This window comes from Leptinotarsa decemlineata, unplaced genomic scaffold, assembly GCF_025532065.1.
Source record: "Leptinotarsa decemlineata unplaced genomic scaffold, Ldec_3_MD MMD2_P_RNA_scaffold_2, whole genome shotgun sequence".
NCBI lineage: Eukaryota > Metazoa > Arthropoda > Insecta > Coleoptera > Chrysomelidae > Leptinotarsa > Leptinotarsa decemlineata.
Window position 1 is genome coordinate 191,524 of NW_027412529.1, and position 18,304 is coordinate 209,827.

General features: G+C 33.4%; 1 protein-coding gene across 3 annotated transcripts in view; it reads left to right on the top strand.

Annotated features, from left to right (window-relative positions):
* The first annotated feature begins 8,405 nt into the window (after positions 1-8,405).
* LOC111503058 (uncharacterized) overlaps positions 8,406-18,304 on the top strand; it is a 96,789-nt gene continuing 86,890 nt past the window's right edge. The window contains exon 1 of one of the 3 annotated variants that reach the window (XM_023157263.2): positions 8,406-8,701. The gene's annotated coding sequence lies outside the window, so the exon portion shown is untranslated. Of the gene's footprint in view, positions 8,702-9,928; positions 10,024-18,304 lie in introns of those variants that run through there. The other 2 variants (XM_023157262.2, XM_023157264.2) reach the window with 2 other exon arrangements.

Below are 18,304 nucleotides of genomic sequence, written 5' to 3' on the forward strand. Positions count from 1 at the left end.
TTTTTTTATGTACAGGTCAGAACAATATTGTAAACTAGAGAATATGTCCAGCTGAAAAACTGCATAGAAGCATAGTATAAAGATATCTTCATACCATTGTCTGTTTATACTATGATATAAGTATTCAGTATTTCATGACTTGACTTAAATTTTATTCTCCATTTTTTTATATTCTTCGTCATTATACCACAGAATAGTAACTACTCTGTGATGCATTATGAAACACCTTAGATTCATCTGAAATGGTCTTTGAGAGTCTACAAAAGAGTAAAAAAGTTCTAGCATTTCTGTTAAATACTTACGCTACAATAATCTAGGTGGCGTAATAGTGAAATTTTTAGAAAACGTCCTATTTACATAAATTGTTATCCTGTAATGTTAGGAACACTTTTGAATTCGATATTTTCTTTATTTATTTCAATTTATATTCTTCTTTTTTACGAATCTGAAGTAAACATATCGAAAATTAATGCTTCTACTGCTTGGGACTTTTTACGTCTTGATTCTAATGACTGGTGCAAAATGAATAGAAAGCACTTGAATCCCTTCCTATGTGAAATATTTTGACGAAAACATTCGATCTACGGCACTTATGATTCTTCATATAATAAAAAGATCCCACACCGAAATTTACATTTGGAAACGATTCTTGCCCCATCTATTAACAAGTGTACAAAGTTTGATGAATCTCATTTCTCGTGTCGAGAGATTTTGACTAAACAAAAGCATTCTACAAACGCGAATCGGTATTTTTAGCCATCTTGGACTGGTGTCTTAATTTACCATTAAGCTTAACAGAGGGCGTTAGTTAGTATACATTTAACACGAGCTTGGACCTTGTTTTCGTACCTGATTATTAGATAGACTCTGAAGCCCCTGTCGTAAAATAAATAATCTAATGCCCCTCATCTGAACCCAAGCACTGTCCAAGTTAGGAAAATCTTAAAGTAATAGGTAGTTTTCCATTGGTAAAATTTATGCAAATTCAGTAAATTTCTGACCTCGATTTTTAATACATTACTGAATAATAGAAATACACTGAATATGCACTAGTTTCACTAATTATGAACCCTATAAGTTTCTAACTCAGTTGTAGTTCAGTTCGAGTTCAGGGCTTTCGAGCTTTCTGCTTGTGTATTGTATACAGTTTTTCTTTATAACCGGTCGAAAGAACGACAGTTCAAATGCTAATCCCAACATTCTACCGGGTGTTCAACGTTTTTGTTAACATTGCCGAAATACTCCATAAAGTTGGAAGTTTCATCTTTTTGGTCAAATCTTCAAAATTGTACAGTTTCCTTACTCGTTGCTTGATCTAGAACTAGAGCAAGAAAGCGGTACATGTTCCTAGTTGGTTGGCGCAGGTCGGTTCTTGATTTTTTATTGAAATTCAATTATAAGTGCTGAAAAGGGTTACCAACTTGAAAGCCCTTATTCGTACGCCATCTACAGGAATTTCCAGAAACAATGTAGATACCTACTACTTTTCAACACCTGTCACTGTAGACCAATTTACTTGCACCGGGATAGGAGACACTTCAAGAATACCATCTAACGAGGAATACTGTTTTTTTGAGAGTTTTAATGGGGTTTTGCATCTCTACTCTTGAAATGAATGATTGAAAAAACTGTATTATTACTATTGAACATAAATTGTCACCGGATAAAGAAATTATAATGTTATAATCTACAATGCAAAATTGGCAACAAGGTGTTTCTTTGTGTTCAGATTGCCTCGCAAATAGTATACGATGAAATGTGGAAAATTGAAATGTTACAAAATGAATAGCTATTCAAATAATTTAGCTAGCTAAATTATTTTCTTCTGAATTTGACAGAGAATTTTTATGTTCCGCCATTTATTATGAGGGAAGAAGGAAAAAAATGACAAAGAAAACAAATATGTAGCTTCTTAGATAATTCAGTTAGTAGGCAAACAAGAAATTACCAAAAAGAAAAAGTTAAAAAAGTAAAATAGTAAGAGGGAAACAAGAAAAAAGAGAAGAAAAGAACAACTTACTAATTAACCAAATACAAACCTTCAGAAATAAAGAAGAGTGAACTATGCACCTTGAAAATATTTTGGAAATTTTACACATTGAAATAGACTGGCAAATTAGTTATGCCAACGCCATTTGAACTCATGACATGTTCTTTCAACAAGCCATAAAGTAATAGTATTTTTCTGAATAACAGAAGAAACATCAAAGTGCACTTTTTTAATGAAAATCCGTTCACTATTCTAATTAACTTTTTCTTATGGCTATGATACCAAAGAAAATATGACATATTGAAAATGATTTTCGAAATACTTAATCCGCATTATCTGGCACCATGACTCTTATCATATATTTGCAATTCCAAAAGTTATCTCTACACTTATTGTAACTAAGTGGGTAAAAACTTGTCAGAATTTGTTTCCCATTCACTCAAGGATAGATAAATAGATATATAATTTTTTAAAACAGATGGTTTATTTAACTGTGTTTTGAATAAAAAATGAATGTGAGAGAGACATTTCAAAGTTCTTGATATCTACGAAAAAGATGACGGGAATTCTAGAACATATCTTTTCTAAACGAATCTAAATATTTTTATTTATAACAATACTGATGGCGATTTATAGCAGTATAGGAGACTGGATGATTTCAAATCATGGACGTAGAAAAATAAATGGACTCGGCAAACCAATACCTTCAACACAGAATGTTTTGAAGCCGCTCGGTTCGGTGGCGAGCGGGTTACGGGGAAGGAGGAATCTTGCGATAGACTGTGACATACCCTCCAACGACAGTGGCGCACGCAATAAATTCAATATGGGCAATGTAAACGAAAATATGCAAAATGTTATATACTTATGAAAACTTCAGAGATCTATTCATCAATTATTGTTAGAGATTATAGATATTTCCGATATCAATTACAGGAAATACAACGAAATAAATATAATTACTCGAAAAAGTCGGTTCTTTTAAAAAACTGTTGAAAATTGATAAATAAAAAAAGAGGAAAAAGGAACAATGTTTTCAATTGAGTATTTTGATCTATTCTAGTTCTATCATATTGAAGGTACAAAATGACAATCACAAAACGGTATTTCTTTATAATTTTAACAGTAGATGGGTTACTAAAGTAATTAGTAAGAAGATAATATTCACCTTTTGATTGAATTTACAATTTCACTGTCTAATTTTCTTTAACCCACCATTATTTTGTCGTAGCAGACTTTCTCTCTCTAACAACGAAAATCATCAAAAGTGTCATTGCCTCTCTTTGAAATCAAAACTCATTGTTAGATTTTAAATCAACTATTATTTTTGTGCTATCACCAGATATATTTTGCAACTGTATCAACTTCATAAGGCTTTCGAAAAAGCTTGAATTCGGCTTCCTGCACGAAGAGGAAGTCTTTGTTTGCATCTCAGATGGTATCTTTTTCTTGTTCTGAGGTTGGATTGTAAATTAAACAACTCGAGTTTAAAGAATAACTTTAATGAAACAAATAAAACAATACAAAATAAACAACAATAACAACAATTAAAAAAATTATTACAATTTGAAAAGGAACCAAATATAAATATATCCATACCGAATAATTTTATATGAAAAATAGTGTCGGTTCACAATTGAAACTAGTCAATTAAAAATTAACCTTTTACAATTATATAGTATTATATAACTTCTCCGAAGTTTCTAAGAGTTTTATTGATTTCGAAACAAAACAATTTTTGTCAATATACTCCTAACTCGTTTTGTTGATGAATCTAATTTAGAGGATGTTTCATGATGAATTCTAAAGTTGAAATATTTAAAATCAGTTTCAATAGCTGCAGTGAATGACCACCAATGGCATCTTCATCATACAAGTGATCACCAAAATAATCATATATTTTTGGTGGCATGTTTTTCAGAGTATTATTCACCAAAACATTCATTAGGTTTCTTATTCTATAACTGAATATGTAGTTAGTTTTATGGAAAAATCTAAAATACTTTTCAGCAACAACACAAACTTCTACTACTAACTTTGATGCTTTAGTGAGGTTTCGATATTCCTTTCTTATAAGCAGTGTAGAGGTAGTCTCATCATTTTCATCAAATAAAAGTGACAACATCTAAAACATGAAACAATATCTTCCAGGCTCCTCGACACATAACCCGCCATATAACTGACAATATCATTAACATAATCTGTTAAACACCAAGCAGAAGAATGGAGAAAATCCAACGCTCGTATGTCTTCACTCAGTTTATTCTCAAATATTGCTTGGTCAGTAGTCGAAGAAAGATCTTCCCCATTCTCACTGATGGTAACTCGACCACTGTTACAAAATAATATCGAGGTTGCATCTAAGTTCAAAGAATTTCCCGTATCTCCAGCTTTTATTTCTGAATGAACTATCAACCTTTTATAAGCTGCCTCAAATTGCCTAGCAGTTGGATTGTTATTGAATCCCCCACGACTTCTAACTGCTCCAAAGAACAATTCAACATGATCCTGGGATAATTTATAAGTTAGAATATATTTCAGTTTTCCAGATTCGACAAGATTTGTAAAGGCCTTTGAGGCTCTCTATACAAATAAGAAATCCTAAAAAACCAGTTTTTCTCTTTGATTTCAATACCTCAACTTTTCCTGTAGACAGATGCAATATATATTCCTTAATATTTGGATAACATTATAGAAAATACACACAATTTGGTACTGACAAGCCTCAGGGCAAGTGTCTTAAGGGGAAACATCGGTGTATACCAGTGAGGATGGCAGTGTTCCATGTAAGTGCAATTTGTTACTATTCATTTAAAGTAGAACTCATGTGAATGATATTTGATTTTTATTCCACAACGAATGTTTGAAATACAAACTGAGTAGAGAAAAGTATCTTCTGTATAATTCAGTGTTCATATATAGAAGTATTTGTTTCGAAAAAAAATTTTCTTTCGTATAATTCAATGTTTATATGAAAGTAGCTGTTTCAGGAGGACTTTCTTTCAGTTTGTGTCTGAAAGTTACTTCTTTGCATGATCTACACATCCATGTATAGAGTTACTTCTTTCCTTTCTTTGGAAGACTCCCTCATCCTTCTTTTTTTGTATCAAGATGGAGTAGTAGAAAGCCAAAAACTTTCTTTCCCAAAAATTAATCACTCCTAAAAAATATAACCCCTTCAGTTCAAATACAAATATGACATATTGCTTTCGGAAGAGAAATGCTCAGAAATCAATATATTTAAGATTTCGGGATTATTGCTCAATGATCAAATAGATTTAAATTGTACCTCTCCATCGAATTTAGTTTGCAACGATAAAATTGGTAAATAGGATAAATCTTGAAAGTAGGTAAAATGGGATCTGATTATTCTCTACTTTACATAGTTGATCCGAGAAAGATTAATATTTCATGTAATAAATTTACCAGGTAGAAATTTGTCAGGTAGTAAATGTCATCGAGATTCAAATTACTATAAAAACATGATACAGAATTCGTTTAGTCAGTATTGAAGATGTTATTGTATAGCGAAACATTTGTCGCGGTTTTTCAAACTGTCAAGTGAAGATCTCACGATGAAATGTTTTTTGAATACGTTCAAATGCCTTATACTGGGTTCTTGCTGCATCACCTGTAGGGTTATACCCTTCTTACAGAGTATTTATTTTTTTCATTTTTTTGGGTTCTTCCTTTTATTTATTGATTTTTCCAGCTCCTTCCGTATTATACAACGTCATTTAACAAAATTGTTCCAGAAATGTTATTTTGAAAAGGTACCTGAACACCTGAATTTAGAAATATTAATATTGAAACACATAACCTAAAAGTCTCAACACTTTTAGGTTTATATATAATTTCAATAAACTCTTATAGTATATATATTTCGTTCATGGGTTTTTGAGATTTCATAATTGAGTATATTAGTTGAATAAACTCGCTTTACTTGAATTTATGTAATGTGACGATTTTTGTAATGTCATAATCATAACATTAAATCAAACTTTTAAATATCTCTAGAAGAATTTATGCAAAGTTTCAACATTTAGTAGCAATTATATTTGAATATAAGATTCCATTGGTTTGATTCGACTAGGACATTGACTTCTTCTGAGAATGATGCATAACTGCGCCGTGAGAGTCAGGTATAATTCAAGATAATTTTTACCTAAGAGTTAATTTCATGGCTGTCAGTTTTATAGTTTGTTAGGAAGAAGCGTTACATCCCTGTGAAACTGTTTTGGCGGCCCACCCTTCAATTTCTCCATTATTGTATCGATTTGAGAATTTTCATTTTTTCTCAAGAAATACTCATTTATTAAAAATTTTTTTTGTCCCCTTCAGATATAATACACTTGTGACAGGAACAGGAAAAATCCGCAGTAGGTCAAATCTGGTGAATATTGTGGCTGAAGCTAGTTTCGCGGAGGCATCGCTTTTAGAGCGTCTTGAGGATTTTCCTGTAGTATCTACTTGTCTTAAAAAAAACGCAACACGTTCGATAATAGTTTTTTTTGGATTCGCAGACGTCCCGGACGAGCCGTTGGCGTATAAATTTCTACTAATTGTCAAAAAAAACAGTATTTTCCGGACTTGTTACGTAAAATACTATTTTTTCATTCAAAGTCTATACAATTATACCGGAAAATTAACTAAATAGATTTGAGTTTCTTCCCTCTTCTGAAGCTGTTATCTAATGTGGAAAATGTCCTATAAACCAGTTGATGAGTTGATAAAATTTTCTTCTAAGATTCTTTCGTAAACTTTTCTTGACCCATTGGCATTTTTCTTGTTTTTTTAGGGCAATGATTCCCCCGAATGTGTATCACGGACTCCTTAATGTTTACAATCCAGGAGTTGAGAACATCACTTATTCAAAAACCGAAGTAGAAGTCGAAATTTATGGCGAACCTTGTATATAATTGTTACCGTTACCGATAAAATAATTTCCGGCCATGATAATACAGTTTCTAAACAGTGTAAACCATACCAAAGATTATTCATGGAAATTCCACTACTACTGTATCAATCTGAATACAAGAACTCGATCTGAAAATAATTTTGACTCGCCTTGTACGCAGGTAACGTCTAGAATCCCGCGCTTTTCGCCTTCTGACGTCTGACCAAGCTCTTCGGAATTACTGCGCGCTGTCAAGTAGATCTCTTACTCTTTCGCGAAATTTGATGAAAGTACAATTGGACAGCCATCAAATCCTATGGGAAAACGTCGGATATTTACATATTTTTCATTTTCGGTAGCTGACGCATCGGGAAAATGATAACTTTTCGAGAAAATTCAAATAATCCGCAAACGAGCAATGGCGTGTCTGCCGCAGTGCTACGCCTTCGCCTTCGCATACTTGATGATCATCGCGACGTTGCCGGAGCACTTAATATTTCGGAGGTTTTTGTAAAATTTTTTCAGTGAAAATGTATATTTCAATTTTTAGAATGTGTCGTTGAGGATTGATGTAGTTCATAGAAGAGCTCGAATGAAAGAAAGAAATTCCTGCTGTTTCTGCTTATGATTTTTTTACGGTCGGTACTGAATTAGAAATCTTTTTTCACTGTTCTTTCATTCATTTATTTATGTTATCTTGTTTTTCGGTTTCGGATTTTTTAGGAAAGAACTATTTACTCTGCAGCTGGAATACATATTTACTCAAGGGAGATTTTCATAGTATGCTTCTCTAGAAAGCATACTTGGTTCAAAACAATTTAAGACAAGAATGGATATTTGTTTGGGAGATTTTGATTTGTTGTATTTTGAAAATACGTTTTTATTGACTTCGGAGTAATTCTTTCCGTTGTACATTATTTTTGAAATCTTTAATTGTCAGTTCATCATTTGTTGCATGCAATTTTCAAAGTTTTTTAGGGATTTGAGAACAAACATTATCAAAATGTCTTTCAGAGAGAGTATATTTTCGAATGTGTTTATATTATTCATTCAGAAATAACTCACGTTCCTTCACAAATTACATTCGAACAGGAGTTATTGGTATAATTTTTTGGAGAATGGACTAACTATCATTACGCTTAAATCTTTTAGATAATTATGGTTGGATATCTAGTCTTCGGATGCCTCTTCCATGATCAATAAGGGCTGTGGAGGTTCCTGATATTATCTGTCAGGTATTCTGAAACTCGTCTTCCGGGGAATCTCTTACCCAACAAACATTCCTAGAACTGGCATATTTAACTGAACTTATTAGGTACATTAACAATATTTTACTCGATCTAAAAAGTTCTACATGTAAATGCTATGTTTGCCAACCAGAAAACTTTCAACTTCCAACAAATCAACTCAAATATGTTTCCGAAAATGCAAGTACATTTCCGAATTGACTATTATTTCTCGATTTCGAATACTGCTGGCAACGCCGCATTTGGGAGTTGTGTTCGTACCCGGCAAATCGAGTGAGCCGGCTTTCCTGGCTAGACTAGACAATTCCTTTTCTTCGTTTCAGTCAGAAGTTGGCCGTTTGAGCTGTAAGACGTAGACGTCTAGTGTTGCTGCTGCAATCTTCATCTCAAGAATGTATACAAAGTTGACAGTAGAATCTAAGGAGAGTGGTTTAGTTAATAACATTGTTTTTGTATCGTCTTCTTTTTTCTGCGGGCCGCTACATACACCGTGTGTCAGGAAAAAACTTTTGTCGAGTTAAAGTTGGCGTTCCAGTGCTTCTTTTTGATATACCTCAACGCTCTAAGGTAAGTGCAATTTGCAAGAGCTCTTGATTTCTAAATACCGAAACATATGCTTTAGTCGGCGAAATTGGTTTCGTGGCTTCCAAGTAGGATTGTTAGATTAATTGCTCGTTTAGTTGCATACTTGCCATTTTTCTTGTTAATTACCGCCGTTTTCCAATTTGCGATCTGTGAAAGTAAATTTTACGGCGGCAGTAATACCATAAATAACGCGGCAATTTCGAATATCTTGCGTTAATTAACCCCTAATCAGTCCAGAACGGGGATTTCTAAATTATTTGCTTGTTTCGCTCGGAACTATTTCATGTATTGCTGTTGCACAACTATTCATAAGGTATTGCAAACTGTACTCCTGCTTGTGCATAGTTGTAACATATTTTAATATTATGTTTGCAACGTTATCACGGCAGGATCCTTGTTTCAATGAAAATTATTGTTATCGAAATCTACGAGGTAGATAGTAAATAATTCAACCATAACACGTGATATTTTTAAACGTAATTAAAATTAGCGTTTTTGTTCACCATTCAAATATTTGAAGCCGAATATTCAGAACCGAAAGTCGAAAAGAAAAAAAAATTAATAAATTAAATTGAATTAAATATTGGCCGATGAAGTGCAAGAAAAATAATTGATGGTTTGAATACAGGAAAAATATTGAAACTATGTATTTCCTTATTACACGCCTCAAAGAGTTGACACTTTAAACTATCAAATATCTTCCTTGGCATTCATTAAAAAAATTATACAATTGAACTAGTTTTAACTTTCATTTTCATGATTCCAACTTGAGTTAACACCTACTGTGTAATTGAAAAAATTAATAAGTCAAATTAAGTCATGACATACCACCTTTTCGATAAATTTGTTCCACACGATAAATTTCATTTTTATGACGAACAAACTTAGCATAATATAAAAAAATAATATGTAGGTGCACTGAATCTGTTGGTGATGTAAAAGTGTCCCAAAATATATCGACAGAAGCATCTAAAAGACATTGAATATGTCCCCGCATCTCAGTCACTCCCATTCATACATATTGAATATGTTTTTCATTCATAAATTCTTCAAAATAATTAAAACCCAAAAGTGATAAGAAAATTATGTAGATAATATTTGTATACAAATTAGACAGGCCGTTGTCCCCCTCCTTACCCCCTCCATTTTAGCGTAAGACGCCTTTGGATACTCTGTATTTGTTTTCAGTAGTCTAATGTTAATCGGTCAGAAAATTTCATACTTGTTTATAGTTTAGTGTTGTTGTTGTTTGTGGCTGTTATGAGTGAATGAAAAATAAACATTGGAATAGCTTTGACAGTTAGGTATGTTGAATCAAGTTAGGTTAGGTTATTTCACTATAAGTGTTTTTTTGCGAATGGGTTATATTAAAAAAATAGATTTAGGTTCTGATTAACATTGTCTCAAATGTTGTTTGTTGGACTGATGGGGACAAAATTATAGAAATGTATTGTTTTTAAAATAATAAATTTCAGAAAATTCACCCTAGTTTTCTAATAAATATTGTCATAAAGACAATATTTATTGTTCAATTTCTATTTCTGAAGCATTTCAAAGGATACTTAGTATATCAGGTAGAATTTTTAGTTGATTCTGTTCTTTGTTTCCATAATCCAGGGTATTATGTCTTCTACTCAGTTAGGTAAATGTACCTACCTTTATTTTCATTACTCTTTCTGGAAAATATTTGAAAAATTAATGGATCTGTTACCTGCGTACAATTATTAGGATTTTCCAGGATTATGTAACTTGATGGAATTCAACTTTTGATGACATTCAATTCCGTTTGTTTGTTATTAATCAGTGATTGAGTAAATTGAGTTAACCTCAACTACACTTGTAATCATGTGTGTTTAATTTTCATATGGAGGAATTATATTTCAGATTTATCTTTCTTCGATGTTTTTACAGTAGAGAATAATGGTTCAAATTCAACTTAGATTTTAGTTATTGTTTCTAAAATGACGACTATCTAGATTGTGGGTACCTATCAGATATTTTTGATATTTTAATTATTTCGATAGCTTTGATTACAATTCTTATTTTTTTACTGGTTTTTACAAACTTCCTTGACCCAGAGTTTTAAGGATGTCGATCTTAGCAGTCGATAATGAACTACTGTGATTAAAAAAAAATAATAATATTTGGAGGGGTTTTTCCGAAAACTAGAAACTTATGTCGAACGAAAGAACAACATTGAAGTAGAACTATATTTGAACAACTTGAAACGCCCGTTATACTTCAATGAAGCGTTTTGCTAAATAGATATACACGAAGAACTACTTTCACAAGAGTTTGGAGGGAGTCGTAACCCTCCATATCCTGAAATATTTGGAAGGCTTCAACATCTTGAGGGATCATCAATTTGGTATTTGGAATAATGTAATTGAGAAACGTGGAGAATTAAGAACTGTTGCGCTTGATATTTCTAAGGCATTCGACTGTTTGTTGCATGAGGGTTTGCTGGCCAAATTTCAATGCTATGGCCTGTAGGATCATTTTTGTGTGTGGCTCTCCAGCTTCATGGAAGAATGTTCCTTGCAAGTGGCCGTCGATGGTTACTTTCACCTTCAACGCTGGTATTCCCCAGGGATCCATATTGTCTCCAGCCCTTCTGAAACCAAGAATCCAATATATTGCTTTGCTGACGACAGCACACTTGTCTCATCATTTCATTTGGATTCCAGGACATCGGTTACGGAGGCACATCTTCACCGGCAGCAGGATGTTGCATATCTTAATGAGGATCTGGGCTAAAAAGGCTAAAAAGAACACCCAAGATGCAATTTTTTCCTTCCTGTATGAGGTATATTCAGATATAAATGCCGGAGATGTAGCTGCAGCAGTATTTTGTGACCTAAAAAAGGCTTTTGACTGTGTAGACCACAAAATACTTTTGCGGAAACTACATTGCTACGGCTGTGGGGGAGTTACTTTGGATTGGTTTGAATCCTACCTAACTGGGCGCAGTCAAGTCGTAAAAAGTGATATAACTTCAAAATATATCAATATAGATTATGGAGTGCCACAAGGATCAGTTTTGGGACCCACTATTTTTCTTGTATACATCAATGATTTACTTCTGGAAAAATTAACTTATTTGCAGACGACACCACCATTTTATGGCATAGTAAAACTGTTGAAGATCTGAATAATACGATAATAAGAGACATTAATGTAATCAAGTCTTGGCGCGACTCGAATCTTCTCTCTTTTAATATAAAAAAACAAATATAGTAACTTTCAAATGTACTCTAGAAGATATGCCTCTAGAAAATGAGAAGATTGAAAATAAAGATTGCACAAAATTTTTGGGCCTTTATATTGACAGTAAATTGAAGTTTGAAGCACACGTCAACCAATTGAAGAATAAAATCTCCTCAGGGTGCTATTCAATGAGAATTATTTCGAGGGAACTTGGTACTGCCACGGCTATGAACGCATATTATGCATTAATTGAATCTCAACTGAAATATGCCATTCCTTTCTGGGGGTATGTAACTATGCTCTGCTAGATTCAGTACTTAAACTGCAAAAGAGAGCCATTAGATATGTGTTCAAACTAGGACCGCACAATTCATGTAGGCAATTATTTGCAGAGAAAAATATAGTTGTGGCTCTCTTTGTAATGGAAACTGCGTGTCTTATACACAAACATAGGTCGAAATTTGAATATATTTCTTCGTGTCATAACACTCGCCTAAAGTCTAGAAATAATTTTAAATTACCATTGCCTTCTTCATCCCTAGTAAAAGACTCCATTTTCTATAGCGGTGTTGAAATGTATAACCACTCATCGTCTCATTTTAGAAATAGCCACGATAGTATTGACAGCTTTAGAAAATACACAAAAAAACTTCTAAATTTCTTATTTTCTAATTATTTTCTTTTGGATGATCAAGACTTTATTCATATGTACTGAATTTCCCCAAAAAATCGATCCGTAGCTCAATGCAGATTGTACAAGTCCAAATTACGCTAATTTAAGTATGTCTAATGATATTCTGTCCTTGAGTTGTCTGATAATAAAAAAAATTGTACTCAATTTATTTGTTAGATCATTAATATGAGGTTCCCATGTCATTTTTTGGTCTATTTTGATACCCAGAAATTTAATGAAATTTACCTGTTCTATTGATTTATGATTCACTCGTATTAAAAAATTCATATCACGATTAATATTTTTTGTTGTGAATACCATAAAGAATGCTTTTTGTAGGTTAACTAATATTAGACCATTGAACGAGCATCTTTATGAAAATCATTGCCACAAATGCTTGCTCTGGTACCAGCATTTTTTTATTCATTATCTGCTATGAGAATATTAGTGCCATCAGCATCCATGACGATTTTTCCAGCATTAGGACATGAGCACACCATATCATTGATATACATTGTAAATAGAACAGGTCCCAAGATTGATCCTTGAGGGACACCAGTATTTACAATTTTTTTCTGTTGATCTATTTCCACCTAATACGACAATTTGTTGCCTTTCTCTGAGATAAGATGCAAGTCATTCATTTGCGTCTCGTACACCAATCCGATACAGCTTATCCAATAAAAGATTATGGTCAACTGTATCTATCGAATGCTCTAGTCAGGTCAAAGTAAAGTGCAATGGGATTGTGTTTATCGTTGAGAGATTCATATATGTTTGTACAAAAATCGCCTATTGCGGTTAATGTTGATTTTTTTTGTCTGAAACCGTTTTGAGAAGTTTCAGAGCCACCTCTGTTGAATCTGAAAAAGTTTCTGTTATACTTTCTCTGTTCCATTCAAAAATGTCCGTAACCGGCCATTTATATGCGTCAGAGGCGCCGCTGATTCAGAAAAGAATTCCGGGTGGCTAAAAACAATTCCGAGACCATAATACGTAAAATAAATATGTATGAAACCAGTTAGGAAAATACCATTAATACCATTTTCCTCGAACTGCCACCAGCTCGTGTCTCGGCATTTTAAAGCAAACGCTCGCCAAGTGAATGCTTATTTGAATAGTGGACTTTGACTCGGCGCTGTTGGGCGTCTGTTCTAAACCCGGTTCGTTTGACATCGACATTGGCCGTGTTGGAGTAGGTCGAGTGCAGTAAAAATTACATGCTAATCCGTCAAGCTATACTGTGCCTATTTTTTAAGCGTAATCTACTTATGGTTCTCTATCCTACTGAGAAAAATCCCACGGTTTTAAATCTGGCGATACTATTGGCCACTTTGTTGAAAGTTGAACTGTTGCGCTGTTGATTTACGTGTTTGACAATACTTGATTTCTCTTTGTGGCAACAGTCAATTCAGTGCATCATTATGGGAAAACGCAAGATCGTAGTGACTTCCTCGTCCGTGAACTGGGTTTAGAAAATGTGTCAAATTCCCACACATATAGTGGGAGGTCCATCTTTTATCGAGACAACTCTGCAAACTGCTGTGGGAATTCCCTTTCACGATTGTTATTAGCGTTTCCTTCTTCTCAAATTTAAATGGTGTCCGTCATCTGGGTGAATTGGTTTTTCTGATGTAGACAGGAGATTGCAAATCGGAAACGTTTTATTGATAACTTCAAATTATCGGGATATTTGATAAATCAGTAAGCCACTTACATCTAAAGGTTCGGAAGTCCCTATCGGGACTTGTGCGAGGACTAACGGGGTCTTATCTTTTATCGTGTGATTCCCAACACGGAATTCACAACAGGAAGCGCTTAATGGTATACCCATTAGAGTTGTGAAGAAATCAACCGGACTACAACAAAATTCTGTTTTTGAAGAACGCAATTATTAGTCATTAAAATGAATATCGACTTTTAAGCATGTTTATGAGCATCTTTCAATAATTAAAACAAAATTATACAATTCGGGAATAACATTTTATCTTAACTTATGTCGAATCTAGAAAATCGGAAAATATCTGAAAAACTAGAAAATGAACGATCAGGTTTTTCATGTGTACCTACTCAAGCCTCCCTGCTAGATCCTTTGATAATAGGGGATCTCAAGCGGGCATTTCGGGATTTACTAAAGCGCGGCGATTAATATACAGGGGATACCTTGTACCCGGTTAAGTACCTCCACCAAATATGAGCCCCATATATAAGGCCGCCCGTGAAGGATAAAGGATCAGATTATTAAAAAAAAATATCAGAAATTCTCGAGCGCGTCAGATTAAGGAAGGGTGAGTTAATTACATGCTAAGAAGTGTATATTCCAGTAATCTGACAATTTGAGAGTGAAGTAAGGAAAGGGGAGGGCAGCAAAGTTGTAAAAAAATAACGCCATTTCGACATTCTCGAGCGTGCTATTTTATTTTTTATTTTGAACGAAATAATCCAAAGATAACGAAAAATATATAATCTGACGATTTCCGCAAGCCGAAATAACAAAAATTCGTTGATAAAGTTTAATGCGTGCAGCTGTGTGATACATATATTTCCCTCTCCGAGTTTCTATTCCTCTTTCACTTTTTCTCTATCTATTACTCTCTCACTCCGTCCCCACTCTGAATTCTGTTGTCATGGCGCCATCACAAGTGATCACAGAGACTCGTTCGTGATGAAGATGAAGGTGGTGATTAATTTATCAATTGATTATAGAAAATTAAATTTTTTTGAGCATTTTTTTCAATTATTTTCTTATGAATACAAGTATTCTACTTAAAAACATACACTTATTTATTTACATGCTATTTTCTGAACTTTTCAGTTAATTAAGTTCAATGATTTAAAAAAAATATATTTTGTCAGATTAGGCGAATCCCTCTAGATAATCGTCAGATTATGAGACAGCACGTCTAAAACATAAAGATAAACCATATATATCTAAATCTGACGCGCTTGAGTATTTCAAAATGGCGAATTTTTTTTGCACATTATAATAATGGCCGCGAGTTTGTGTCAGATTATTGAATGAGAGCTTTTTTTTGTTGCACTTACACCTCCTTAGAAAATCTGACGCGCTCGATTAATTTTTTTTTCTTTTCACCTTTGCAACCTAATATGTCTCTTGATGCTCGAGTAAATCTCCATTTTGCATCGTGGGCTCCCCTACTGTGATATTTAGTTTAATTTAGGAAAATTGAAGGTACTGCGGTTTTTGATAATTCAAGTCCTTAGGCAAGGTATTTTGAATAGATTTATCTGGCAATGTCGGAAATATTTTTTTAATAGTATATTCGCGTATCAATTCTCATTGAAAGTGTTGTCGAATTTTCGGGAGTTCAAAGGCGACCGTCAGTAACACTTCCATACCTATTTGTGCCGCATTGTGCTAATGAATCCGAGATCCATCCGGTCGTTTACATTTTATCTATTTATAAACAAATTTAAACACGCGTACATTTCTAATTTTCGTAGTTCCATTAAGTGTTGCGTTTTGTTGATTTAGGATCATCGGGTAACGAGTCGACAGTGTCTTTTTTTTTTTGGAAGTAGGTCCCTTTCTACAGTTTTCTGGCGAAGCAGTACACTCGGTACATGCCAGTTTAGATCTTGCCGGGTTTTGCCCCGATTCTTTCTGCTTGTAATTTTTTTCTAAGCAGCTATCGCATCTGCATAACAAATCAAGCCACGCATACAATGATTGGAATACAGTGAATCGATATTAAAAATTCGCCACACTTTCCATTCCTCCGAATCGTAAACATCTAGCGTGTTTCCCTCGATTGTTTTCGTTCAATTGTTTCCACGTGCTCCACGAAAGTATTGAATAACTTTTTCGTTTGCATATGATGCCTTGCAGCAGTCGAAAAACAAGGGACGTGAATCATTTTCTTTGCAAGTCATTTTTTTCTCGGGCGAATCATCGTTGGGTATGCTAAACAAATTGTTCATCGTTGTGTATTAAAATAATGATTCGAGGAATGTAAAAAGCTTGTAAATCGTTTGGTAATTGACGTAACGTCCCATAACAAATATGATAATGCGGACGAAGGCAAATTCCTCTGTTTTGATGAGCTCGTGCATTTTGCGGAATAATATTATGGCGACTCAACGATTTCGTAGTTTTTGGAATGGGTATTTTTTGTATGTAGTCTACAAAAAATTTGCCTGGAAAGTGCATATATTTTCTGTAACAGCGTTTCGAAATTGAGATGTGAAACAAGAATGAAAATGTTGGGTATGAAATGAGATTTATCAGTTTTGTTGACATCCTTTATTTAGGTGGTTTATTTTGCCCGAAAATGTACGATTTCTTCGTAAAAACCCGAAGTATTTTGTTCAGAAGCTAAACAAAATTTGGTATCTTCCAAGGTTTGACATTGTTTGGAGTGAATTTCATTAGTTCAGACTTCCATTGTCTAATACGATATGAAATGATTTGAAATCCCTGAAACAATTAATAAAATTGAAATGAATAGCTGAAAATAACAATTTTATTAAGCAGAAAAAACCCTGAAATGAAATCACAATAAAACAAAATACAAGCAACAATTAACAATTGAATAATAAAAAAAAAAAAAAAAATTCAAAGATTTCAAGCCAACTTACTTCACAACGTTTCGATTGTTAGTATCCACAATCGTCTTTGGTGTTTGGCATACCATTTTTGATACGATAAGAACTTTCGTATTTTTCGCAAGCCTTATATTTGTTTTCTTCGAAATCTGCTGTGATATTGCCTTGAATGGCTCGATTAAAAATCCTACACAAACTTAATCGCGTATTAGATAAATACTTATAGATATCTTATTTCAGATTTGCGACAGAAATACGACGCCGAAATTCGCGTTATCACAAATAAAGTCGAATTACATAAACCGGTCAGATTTTCGGGTGCAAGGCGCCAAGATAAAAACTCGAGTATTTAGATAGAAACGTTATCTTACATTTTGGTGTCAAATTATTTAATAGTCTGACCTAGATACGCTATCTTGTAATACTGCTGATAATTTTCACGTATGAGTGTCATTCAATAATTTTTTCAACATGTCAACAACAATGTGTCGTATCTAATGCTGGATGAGCGATTGATGTAGTTTTATCACGATAAAAAATATATTTCTATATATAGTTGATTATATAACAGATTGAAGATTCCGTTTACCCTTTTCAATTCATCTTTACACATATTGAAGAAATTAAATCTATCTTCTTCTACAGGGCGTTCATTAAACATGCGACAAAAAATTAAGGGACTATTCCTTGGACTATTCTCTATACTCTCGAAATTTAGACTTTAATCCCGAAGTTTAGACTTTAAACTCGGAATTTCGAGTTTGAAGTCGTAATTTCGAAATTACGATATTAAAGTCGAAATTTCGAGATTAAAGTCGAAATTACGAGATTAAAGTCATTTCGTTAAAGTCTGAATTTCGAGTTTAAAGTCGTAATTTCGAGTTTGAAGTCGAAATTTCGAGATTGAAGTCGAAATTTCGAGTTTAAAGTTGTAATTTCGAAATTACGATATTAAAGTCGAAATTTCGAGATTAAAGTCGAAATTTCGAGATTAAAGTTGAAATTTCGAGATTAAAGTCGAAATTTCGAAATTACGAGGTTAAAGTCGAAATTTCGTTAAAGTCTGAATTTCGAGTTTAAAGTCGTAATTTCGAGTTTAAAGTCGAAAGTTCGAGATTGAAGTCTGAATTTCGAGTTTA